Raw genomic sequence first — 12,313 nt, 5'->3', positions numbered from 1 at the left:
GTTGGCGTGTGAGTTGCTTATTTTTTACGTATGTGAGTGTATTTGTGGCGGCTTGTGCGTGCAGTATACTCGTAAATGCATATCGGCAATCTCAGCTGTTTATGACTGGCAACGGACATTGCTGCAACACGCAACACCCATCCGCCTGGATGAGGCAAGGGAATAGGCTACAAGTCAACCTGATATCGCGGCATACAAAATTATGTTGCTGATAAGAGCTGCTTCATGTGATGTCTTTACTTTGTGTGCAATATTTGTATGTATGTGTATATGTATATGTGCACGTTCGTATGTTTATGGGAGAATAGATGTTTATGAGTGTCGAATAAATCTTTTATTACTTTAATTATGTATATACATATATGTACAATATGTATATAGGAAGATAACGTAATATTTATTTGCTGTAATGGCGATAAGCGAGGGAATTAAAAATACATAACATACAAAAAGCTTTTTTTTCAAAACTATTGTTTTTTTTATATTCGTACTTTCAGTTAGGTATTTTCACTTTCAATTTGAATCTAATATTTAAGGACATCTGTAATATACATATACAGGTCAATTGAAAAGCCCTTGGCCTGCCATAGTAAAACAATTTTTTTTGGAAAAGTTCGTTTTTTTATTCAACATCGAAAATAACTCGAGGGGGTATCACATACTGATTATAGCAAACTTCCAAGGTTTCAATACAATTTTTGTAGGAAGATTTTTCCTTCGCTTCAAAATAGGACTCAGTTTCGGCAAAGTTGAAAATTTGGTGGAAAACTCACGAAGAATCAATGCTGTATGCGACGGTGCATTACCGTTTTACTATTTTTCGCTCACAGTAAGTCAAAATTATAAATAATAAATATGACACTACGTACATTAAGCCAAAAAAAATTAAATAAAAAAAATTATTTATTTTAATTTTCTATAAAAATTTAATAGTTAAAAATAGTAATAGTTAATTATCCGGTGCGTTAATTACCCGGCAACTCAATATTTGCAAATAGTGATAGCATTTCCTGGCATTCGTTCGTTAGCGCTTCTGTTTGTATGCCGGCATACTTGTATGTATGGGAGTATAATCTTCATACATACAAATGTATATGTTTGATTGATGTTTTGTTTATTTCTTCCATTTGTCTTGTAGAAAGTGTAAGCGAAACATGACATTATTGAGAGCCACGCTCTCGCACGCGACCGCAGTTTTTATTCTCTCGTTTAGCACACAAACACAAAAGTCCATTCATAAAAAGATTCCGGCGCATCTCCAGCCGGCCGGCAAGGAACGTTTTGATAAATGAAACAAAACAATAAACAATTTGTTTTGATGTTGAAATTCTACTTTGTGCATGCATATACAGATATTACTCACTTTTACTTTATGGCAAGAAAAAATATATGTAACCTGGTCTACGGCAAAAAATCAATTTTCACTTTTCAGTTGATTCGGATGGAAGATGAGATGTTTTTTTTTTTTTAATAGCTGTTTCCCAGAAAACTAGTTTTCGCACGTTAGCTCCCTTTTCGTAGACCAGGTCACATACATATGTATATGTACTTCTATTCTTTTAAATTATATTTATTTTAATTAAGATATGAATTATTATAGATGTGCAACTCGTATCTGGTTTCCATTAAGTTCCATCATTTTGTTTATTTTTCAACAAAAAAAAGTTAATAAAATTTATTTACTAAAATACATGTAGAAGTAATAGTATTTAATAAATATCAATTTAACTTTTTATTTAAATAATTGATTATTAATATAATATGTGTGTATATGTAAATGAGATACACATCCATACAACCAAAATTGTGTTCTAAATATGTTTGAGTGTATTTGCTTATGGAAGCTGGAGCGATTTTCCTAAGCTGCTTTTAGGCGCCTGTTTCTCTTCAGATTCTATTTAAGGCAGATGAATTTAAAATTTTCTCCATATAGCATACTTTCAGGCGTTAAATAAAGGCAATAAATTTGCAAATTCCACACAAGAAGTCGGCATGACCAAAACGCTGATATCTTTATAATGTCAGCTGCTTGAAGAAACATCGCTATAAACAGTGCGACAAATGTCAAAAATATATGTAAAATCCCAATTATTTTTCTCATTAAAAATCTCTTTTTTGTAATCCACAATATTCGGAGAGCTCATCAGCCTTGACAGTTTTTTTTCATCATTTTTACATCGTAATTGAAGCTCGCTCTTTGTTTCACACTTTAATTTCCTAATTAATCGAAAATTTATTCAGATGATTGCGGATATAATCTTACTTATTTTTATCCTGTATTTTATATTTGTTCTTAGAATCTGAAGGTGTGTCAGCATACTTTGCACAATTTCTACATAATATGGCATTTTATGGAGAACTAAGAACTGAGAACTTTTCCTACACTTTCCGGAATAGCCGTAATATTGATAATATATATAGATTACAAACTACATTTGAAACACAATGGGAGATTTTCAGTGAGTAAAACTGGGCAGATTTTGAGGGTCAATACAACCTGTAAATCTATCTAAAAATCCATGAATCTGAGCTGAAGACTATAATTTCCCCGATGTTTGGTTTTGTACAGAATATAGAAGGCTAAGAAATAATATAATACGATAACAATGTACATATTAATTAATAATAATATAATTAAAAATTATATAAGGTATACCAACAGGGTGTCCGAAAATTAACGAAAGATTTAAATTTTCCACCATTTCAGTAATCTTACATTTTACAAAGTTAACACAATATTCCGAGTTTTTATTACTTTTAAAATACTGTTGAATAATGAAGACACGTTGTTGTATCATTAGCACCCCATTTTCAATAAGCCTAAACTTTCAGCTATTGATTTTTTAGGGTTGTCAATATTTTACTACATATAAATTTAAATATTGCTTAATTTTGGAACACCTTGTATTTAATTGCAATTCTTCGTTAATTTTGGGACAGTCGATATAAATAATCAAGAGTTCATTCTATTAAGGGCCATGCTTATATAAAACAAAAAACTTAAGGCACGAACTATTATAAATAAATACCATTAGCAAGCTATTAGAATGTAATGACTATTATTTTTATGTTATTACTTTTGGCATTACCATTTAACATGTTAGCAAGAGTCAAGCAAACAGAACTGATCAGGATTGATATTCGTCTTTTTGAGAGACATTTTTTATTTTTTGGTGCATTAGCGGATAGTATACACTATAATAAACACTCTCCCCAATTTTGAAATCGAAATTGAAATTATTATGGCCACGACAGCGTTTCTTGTAGAAAGGGAACAGAGTGGGGAACATACAATCTTTAAACGCGTCTTTTCCACTCTCAATGAAAGATCGAAGATATCCAGTTCCAACGACGCCATTTTTTCAAATTTCAAAACAAAAAAAGCTTCTGTAGCGCGATAGCGACTTTCTTACAGAATAATAATCTTTTCGAAATTTTTGTTTTAGACTAAATTGCGGCAGCAATCTTGGGCATCGTAAAGGACCTTTTTTACGTGCCTTTGCAACAATTTATTTAACCGTACACCCAATAAATAAACATAAAAAAATTAATTTTGTATTCGTCATGAATGTGTTTATTTTCAGAAAAAATCAGACTGATTAATACTATTTCTGAAGCGTTTTAAGCTACAACAGCAACAAAACCGAACATATTTTTAATAAATTATGATTTTCCGGTTATTATTAATACCATAAAATTTTTTATTTATTTTAACGAAAAGATGGTTTGCATTAATTTATTATAAATGACTTGTTCACTAGATATATAATTCCATATTTATGATCTCGCTTGCGGCTAAGATTTCATGAATGTCAATACAATATTAAGAGTTGTTTGCATTCTGAAAGCTAATGTTTACATAATGGCAGCTTATCTTCACCCCAGAACTGAATTGAGCGCTTCCTTGCTTAATTGCTGCCCATTCTCTCTTTAGAGTTTAAACAAGTTGAGCCATCAGTTGCAAGTAATTTCAATTAATTGCTATAACTATTACATCCACTTATTGGTCACATAAAAATTTGATCCACTCACACACATACACATTCACTTATGTGTCACTTTACCCCTTTTTATACAACCTAATCGCTGATCTATGGATAATTTGCAGAGCCCCAAACAAGTGGTGGATAATTAATTTAGTGGCGACATGAACTCTAAACTAACTGAATGTGTAAGTGAATACACTTATGCACACACATACACATACATCTCAAAACTCATATTTACAAACACACACACAACATACAATAATTGAACCGCCGCACCAAAAGCCATGCAGACCCAACGACAAAAGTAAATAAATAAATAAATAAACAGCAACAAGAAGAAGTCAAATGTGCTGCTGCGTGAAGGTGAACGGCTCGATTGATTGCAACGTTCATTGCGTAAACAGATCTCGTGGCAGCAGACTGCGTTAACCAAACGCGATTCGCTGGCCGCCGTTGCAGCGTTCTGCTTCGAAAGGCACGAAAAAACGGAAAACATTAACATGGAAATTGCCGAAAATGGCCAACCTGAAGTTTATTGCTACCGAATTGCGTAATGCAACTAGGGCAAGCAGTCAATAGAGCACAACAACAACAGAAGTCGACAAACCGCGTCTTTAGCCAGCAATGAAGTGCAAACAGAAATATTTGCCATTCACATACACCAACAAGCAGAGCTTACAACTTCAACTTCCACCGAACACGCCACACTTGTGCTGCCACGACAGGTTGTTGTATCGAAAGCCACAACGGACTGCGAAAAGTTGTTTAAATTCACGATCACCAGCCCCGTCGCTGCGCATGCGCCAACCCGTTAGTGTCCGTTGAAGGTTATGTGGCAGCAATTAGGCATATGCACGTCACTCACTGTGTTGTTGCAAGTATAATGCTATGTACGTGCGCACCGCTACATGTCACTGTTGCAACATGTGTGTGCTGCCCCTTCTACTCATGTCCGCGTCATACTCGCAGGTATGTATGAGTTGCCCTGCGTCAGTGAGTTATACCTTTACCGTTATCCAAAACGTTACAGTCGAAATTAGTAAGCAATCAATTTTATTAGCCGAATTTGGTGATTAACGGTTTTATCCAAACGCCTTTTCAGCAATTCATTGTACCAGAATTTAATTAAAACTGATAATGTTTAAAAAATTATGCTTTTGTATTTATATGTTGCCTTATGCAGAAAAAAGTCGGCGAAGTGACACAAAATGCAATATCCAAAAAATTTGCCGCAGCTGCAATCCATTAGCATATGTACAACACCTTCTTTGCACAAACAAATTCTGATGTTTGATCAACCATCAGAATATATTATCAAGCAAAAATCTGTAAGACTGTTAGAAAGGGTGTAGACCGAAAACTTGTAATTGTACTGGAAACAGTAATTAAGTTTCTAGTCTTGTGCAACTAACCAGAAAGAGATGTAAGAATAGAAACCTAGTATGTTGGTGCTGGATTCAGATAGATAAAAATATACAAATATTGTAAAAAATGTGTGTTATTTTCATTTTCAGAATACTAACCTCCAAAAATTCAGTTCACAGACCTTAATACTTTCCGATCAAATTTAACTCAGACTGAGTCATTTAAACTGTGCCGGCAATTCAAATTGATAAATAGAAATCATGAAAAATTGAGAATGGTACAACTTTTTTGATGTTCGAGTGAAATTTGATTTCCATTTGTCAATTAGTGTGTGTTTAGTTGGTTCAGGACGCAAACAATTAGTCTGGCAATTCTTACCATTATCAAAAAGTTCATTAACAATAACAATTTGCCTAAAGTTTTGCGTCTGCAATAGAATTACGGTTAAGGACATATTTTGCGGACTCTACCATATCAGGAACACGAGTATTTCAGTGGCACAAAGCATTCAGTGGAGGTCGTGAAGTCATCGAAAACCTTCCTCATACGAGTTTCCATCCATCTCTGTTAATAACGACAAAAATTATAGAAAAACTGAATGAAAAAACAGTGCTAAAAAATCATCTCTGTGATAGAAGAGGATCTGATGATTGAATCAGCACAATTTGGTTCATGTTTTGGATATAAGGAGTGTCAATCGAAAAGAAGGGTACTGGAGAATGGATTACGTCTTAGCATGTTTTTAAGAGCTTAGAGGCCTAATGATAATAATGAAGGCAATAATGAAGATATATACGAAAAACCATGAAAATGTACTAGTCCGGGTCATATTTGATCATATATATGTAAAGGCTTTATGCAATATTCCATCAGCCTGGGGATTTGGAAGTGTACAAGTGTGCTAACCACAGCATCCTTTTGATATCACTTAACTTCTGCTTTCTAGTAGCCAAATTGCTTCATGAGGTATAGTGGTTTCGAGTTGAAGTCAATGTGAATTCTCCTGGACAGACATAGAGATATTATGGTTAATTTCATTAGAAAGGTCAAAGCCAGGAGCTATTTTTGGCGATTCACAGAACTAACGAAAAATTAAGACTTGTATGGAATAAAAATATTCTTTTGGGAACCCAGGAATAGTGTTCTCTTGCCCAAAATGGCTTCTAAGTAAGTTTTTAGACACCAGAAGGATGCGCCTTTTGTACGATAAGTAAGAGTAGTAGTTCGAATAACGCTATAACCGAAGTACGAATAGATATTTTAATACATTTATGGAACAATAATTCCTTAAAATCACATTTAAGAAAGAGATTTGGCTGAAAACACTAGAATTAATAAAGTAAAATGAATGAGGTGATTTTGTGAGTGAGGCAATTCTCTACCAACTACTAAATGTCAGTAAAACAGTTATGAAGGCATTAAATGCTCAACAAACTCTCAAGAGAATTGAACACACAGTGCTTACAGTTAGAATTTACCAACACTATCGCGCACACTAACGCTTCCAGCCATAACCGGCAGGCCATTAATCAAAGCCTCTACTACAAAATATTGTCCTCTGCATCAACAAACAAGCAACGACTATAATACCATATTTGTATGAATGTGTGTTTATTTGTGTGTGTAACAATATGACTTTTTAAAATCAAGTATTTACATGCATATACATACATATATCGAGGTGTGGGCTTCAGTGGCAAAAACAAACAAAATCTAGTTGCATTCATGGCGGAATAAACACGCATGTGCAACACATGAAACGAGGCATATATGTGTGTATGTGTGTCTGCTTATTAGGCAGCAAAAAAGCCACGACCTACAAGCTCCTTAGCGAATGTGCAAATAAATGCAACTACCGTTACCACTGCCACTGTCAGGCAACAAAACAGCCCAATTGGCTGGTGCAACAAAGGCAATCAGCCGGAACACATAGCCTGCAACATTCGCCTACCCACAGTGTTGCTGCTGCTCGCTTACACACTCATACTTTTCGTTTAAGATCAACGTTGCATTTCGATTCTGCGTTCAATTGCATTCTAAGCTTCGGCGAGCAAACAACTTGAGCGGTACAACGGCGAATAACGCGTCGCGGCATTTAGTAAAACGACATAATTACAACAACAACGACAATATTGATATTTAACACACTTTTTAGTTCAAATAAAAAATAAATCTAAAGTGTTCAATTATGGTTTTGCTGCGAGTTATCAAGTATCTTGTGGGTTAGTGTACCAGTGGTTCATTTGCGCATGAAATTGGTTGTCAATAGACCATTTGCTTCATTCTAATTAATTCTTACGCAGAGCGTCATTTGCTGTAAACATGTTGGCATGCATTGTGCTCGCTTTGCACGTTAAACGAGATGAAGTGCTGGCCGTGCGTTGTCAATGAACTCGCTCAGAACCAGTTGATGCATTGAAAACAATTTCTAATTAAATATTTAAAGCTAATTAACTTTGTAGATTATTTTTTGTAATTTTTTACTTGTGTTTTTGTGGTTTTCTTACTTAAAGGCTGTGTGGTGCGGCTGTGCGAGGGTCTGAACCAGAGCGTTCTGTCTTGGAAAATGCTCAAATATCGCATGTTGCAACAGAGTTGACTAGAAGGCGTGCGCGGGTGGAGTCAGCGTAGTCTAATTTGTGTTACCTTTATTGGCGATGATGAGCTGTTGAATATCTTCGAAAATTTATAGACGCTGAAGTTACTTCAAGTTCGTTACTTAAGTCTTTTGTATGATAAAGTCCATTATGCAAAGTGTGTTGGGAATAAAATATTCATAAATTAAATAACGTTTTCAATTTTTTTTTTTTTTTTTGTTTTATAAAAAGAGGCATTAGTATTAAGTATAGGGTTATCTGTTTTTTTTTAATAAATTCAATGTTTTCATTAATTTTATGTTTATGTTAGCCGTTTCACCTCTATTTCAGGCTTCTTTTGTTTGGAATTAGTGAAAAATGGCGTTGCGTTTTTGTCACCTAACTATTAATAACGCTCATCGTTGTCGAAAGTACCGTTATGCCATTCACAAGTCATATAAATAAACAAAATAATTCTATTTTTCTTTAAAATATATCTTGTGCTATAGTTTTTTCACTTGAAAAGTCATTTGCTGATAGATATATTAATAAAAAACTAAAATGACACTCAGTGATGGTTTCTCTTCCGTTTAAGCTGCTTAACAACTTGCTTATGATATAATGAATTGGGTAGTCGAAAACGTCTTTCCGTATGTCTAATCAAACTTCAACATATTTTTTTTTTTTTGTTTTTTATAATTATACTAATAAATAAATAAACAAATATGTACCAGTTTGGTTTACCACTTTTTGCCATTTTTCCGCAAAAGACATTATTCCTTCAGTGTAAATCGAAAATTTGAAATTTCCATAACGGAGGCGAGTCAACCATTTTTGTGCTTCACGAACTGATACAGCATAGTCTCCATAAATTTCACAAATTTCATCGGTGGCTTGCGTGGCAACCTTCATTATTCATTATTTTCAGCTGTAGCTTTTTTTAACTTCTCCCAATTTAATTTTTTTAGTTAAATGAAGGTTAAAATCTCACCTTTGCAACACTATATTATATGACACAATGTGCTTGGTTGGCAACGGCATCTATTGACAAAATACGAAAAAACTTTCTCGACTACCCAATATATATAAAATATATGCTTCTAATTTTAATGAGAATACAATTTTTTTCCTACAAGCTGTCCAAAGTCAAATCGACACGATCTCAGAATATGTATATTGTATGGATGTCGTCGATGTATATACATACATAATATCATATAGGGAGAACTTAATGGAAGTATAAACTTACTTTTATTGTATAGACTTTCCAAAAATATCAAAAAATATACAGTATTTCAATTTTTTTACTAGAAAATATTATCCAAGACGTTCTTACATATAATACCCTTTGCAGTTAAATTTTTGACAACAAGCACATAAAACAAATTTATATAGTTAAAAAAAAATACAACTCTTCAAAACTTTCATTTAAGTGAAAATAATTAATAAATGTGATGCATTTATTATAACAAATAATTCAATATACGCAAACTGTTCTTACCTTCCAAACTCTAAAACTTTTCAAACCTTATTTTCTAATGGTTATACATTCTTAAACCTTAAAAATAAGAACTACCCTAATTTACATAAATATTTCAATGAATATAAGTACAAATTGATGCTTGAGTTCAGAAGTATGCCCCCTTCGATTGCTTTTCTTTTAATTATTCGCTAATTATAGCTCAAGACAGCTTATTTTTAGCTACACTCATATCTTCTTGCGAGTATAATTACACAGCCTACGGAGGCATCAAAGAAGCGCGAATTTAAAAATAGGGACAAATGCGATGACATATGTATGTGAGGAATATGCATCTACGTTCGGCTGTACGTAAAATGTATGTATGTGTCAGGTGTGCAAAAAGTATACCATACATAGTATATTCACAAATATGTTTAAAACGAAAAAGCTTATAAATGCAAAAACACATGCATACAAGTACTTAAAAGATTTTACTTATATATGTAGAAGTACAAATATAATGCATACATACATATAATACTTGTATGTGTAAGCAAATGCCCTATATTCCAACTAAATGTGTCAGCTAAAGAAAACAAGTTTTTTTCCTATTCAAACTGCGGGTAGTGATGAACAAAATATGTCTTTGTATTGCAATAGTTTTTAGAAAAAACGAGTAAAATACTTAGCCCAGTAAGACCTTACCTCAGAGTTTTAAGTTATCCTACATTAAATGTTTCATCGGTTGCCGAAATATATTAGTGTGAGCAAAAGCTGACCTGTCATGTGAAAATCAATAGTTCGATACTTCTCAGCTCACACATAAAACTAATCGAGATAGATATAGGGTTATGCATATATAGTACCTATAAATGACCAGGATGACGAGACGAGCTCAAATCCGGGGGACTGACAAACCTTATATATGTCTGTGTGTGCATCCGTGCAAGCTTGTAACTTGAGTAAAAATTGAGATATATCTAGATGGAACTTGCTAAGTACGAACTAAGCCCTAAATTAATGTGCATATCTCCTAAACCACTAAAGCTACAATAACCAAATTTGTCGAGCACAAATAAAATAAAAACTCCTGCCTACAGTGTAAAAATGAATGAAATCGGAAGATAGCCCCGATTATTCCCCATAAAACGGTAGACATTAAATTTTACCAGCTAGATGGTATGAGAGAGCTTTATGGGATCCGGTGTAAAAATTGGAGAACGGAGTTGCACCGCCCACTTATCTCACGACCCGACCGACCGATTTCGACTAAATTTAGATCGTGGCATTCCTCTCCTATTCGTATGTGACGGTGTGAAAATGAGTGAAATCGGCCTAAACCGAGTATGTATGTATATAGTTGACTTTTGACCAAAAATATCGGTCAATGAGTGAGATATACAATTGAAATTCAGAGGAAATCCTTTCCTGACAATAGTAATTCAGTATATAAGAAAAGGGTTGAATCGAGTAAATTCTTCCTTGAACCCCCCTAATGCAAAAATCCGGTCGATACTACCCCAACACCCATATACCACATACCATAGTGATTTTCATTTTTCTAACAAACCTCATGCCCTATATGTCGGACAAAGTATAAGTTACATATAATATATGTAAATATAAAATGGCTTGGATTGATATCCTCTGGTTGACGTTTTACACCTTAAGGTATATCCCTACGCAACGTTTTGGTCTGGGCAAAAACAAACAAAATTTTGGGCAAAACTGACCTTATTTTAAAAACGCCATCATCTTGTGAATTTTTGATCCTCTAGAGAGAATTTCTTTTAGGTTTAAAAGACCAGGAAGGCCGGAATCACTAGATCACTAGAAGAACTTGATCTCGATTTGATCGATCTGAAGTTTTACACACAACCCTTTCTCCCAAGAAGCTGGTCATTCACTATAGCATATAGCTGCAATACAAACAGACCGATCAGAATCAAATTCTTGCACGGAAAACTTTTTCATTCAACACTATAGCATATAGTTTAGTATTAGTATGACGATCTTGCAAAAAATCTTTTATATGTATTTATGAATTGCCGGTGTATTCCATACCAAATTAACCACCCTCTATTCAAATATCAATATTTACTATAAATTATATTGCTGAAGTAATATTAAAAATTCGCCGATTCTATGAATGATCACATATACATATGTCCATATGTATGTGCTGATGAGAATTCCTGAAAATATGTTTTAGGTTATCTAGCAATCGCTTTTGTCCACGAGCCACGTAGACAACATCCAAAACGCCCCTTATATGATCCAAGTATTCACTGTGGTCACGGTTTATAGCTGCAAACATACATATGTATGTACCTACTTGTGTATATATTTGCATGCCGTAATGATAGTATAAATCTTCGCTATTTCAATATATTATATATTCCTATCTGTATTTACATACACTGATTTGCTTGCATATGCATACATATATTTCATAGAAAATTAACATACTTATCAGGGAAATTATATTAGTATTTGCAATGACGTGCATACTTATGTATAAGTACTAATAAGCACATACATACGTACATATGTATGTTTATTGGCTTGTGGAGCCCAGTCGTGATGTATATTTGTACGTAAGAGGCGCTTTAAATGATAATCTTAGCTCATTGGCGCCAAATACAGTGAATTCTAATATAAAGCTACACATAAAAATATGTTTTTTTTTTTTTGTTTTTTTGAGAAATTATTAGTAAATAATTTTAAACAAAAGATTTTCTCAGTTTTTCAGACGGATTAAATATCCATAAATATTTTTTTTCCTAAAAATAGTTACTTTTACGCTAAAATAAATTTAAGAAGTAAGGAAGGGCTAAGTTCGGGTGTCACCGAACATTTTATACTCTCTCATGATAAAGTGATAATCGAGATTTCAGGCGTGGTTGTGAACCGATTTCACC

At 33.5% G+C, this 12,313-nt stretch overlaps 1 long non-coding RNA gene across 1 annotated transcript; it reads left to right on the top strand.

The window, feature by feature from the left end:
* The first annotated feature begins 7,301 nt into the window (after positions 1 to 7,301).
* Positions 7,302 to 8,143, top strand: LOC108969609. The gene is made up of 2 exons (XR_001993414.1): positions 7,302 to 7,576; positions 7,868 to 8,143. It is a non-coding gene; the product is annotated as an uncharacterized LOC108969609 (long non-coding RNA).
* Positions 8,144 to 12,313: the final 4,170 nt, after the last annotated feature.

Source organism: Bactrocera latifrons, unplaced genomic scaffold, assembly GCF_001853355.1.
Source record: "Bactrocera latifrons isolate USDA-ARS-PBARC rearing strain unplaced genomic scaffold, ASM185335v1 scaffold_26, whole genome shotgun sequence".
Taxonomy (NCBI): domain Eukaryota; kingdom Metazoa; phylum Arthropoda; class Insecta; order Diptera; family Tephritidae; genus Bactrocera; species Bactrocera latifrons.
This window is presented reverse-complemented; position numbering and strand designations above follow the sequence as displayed.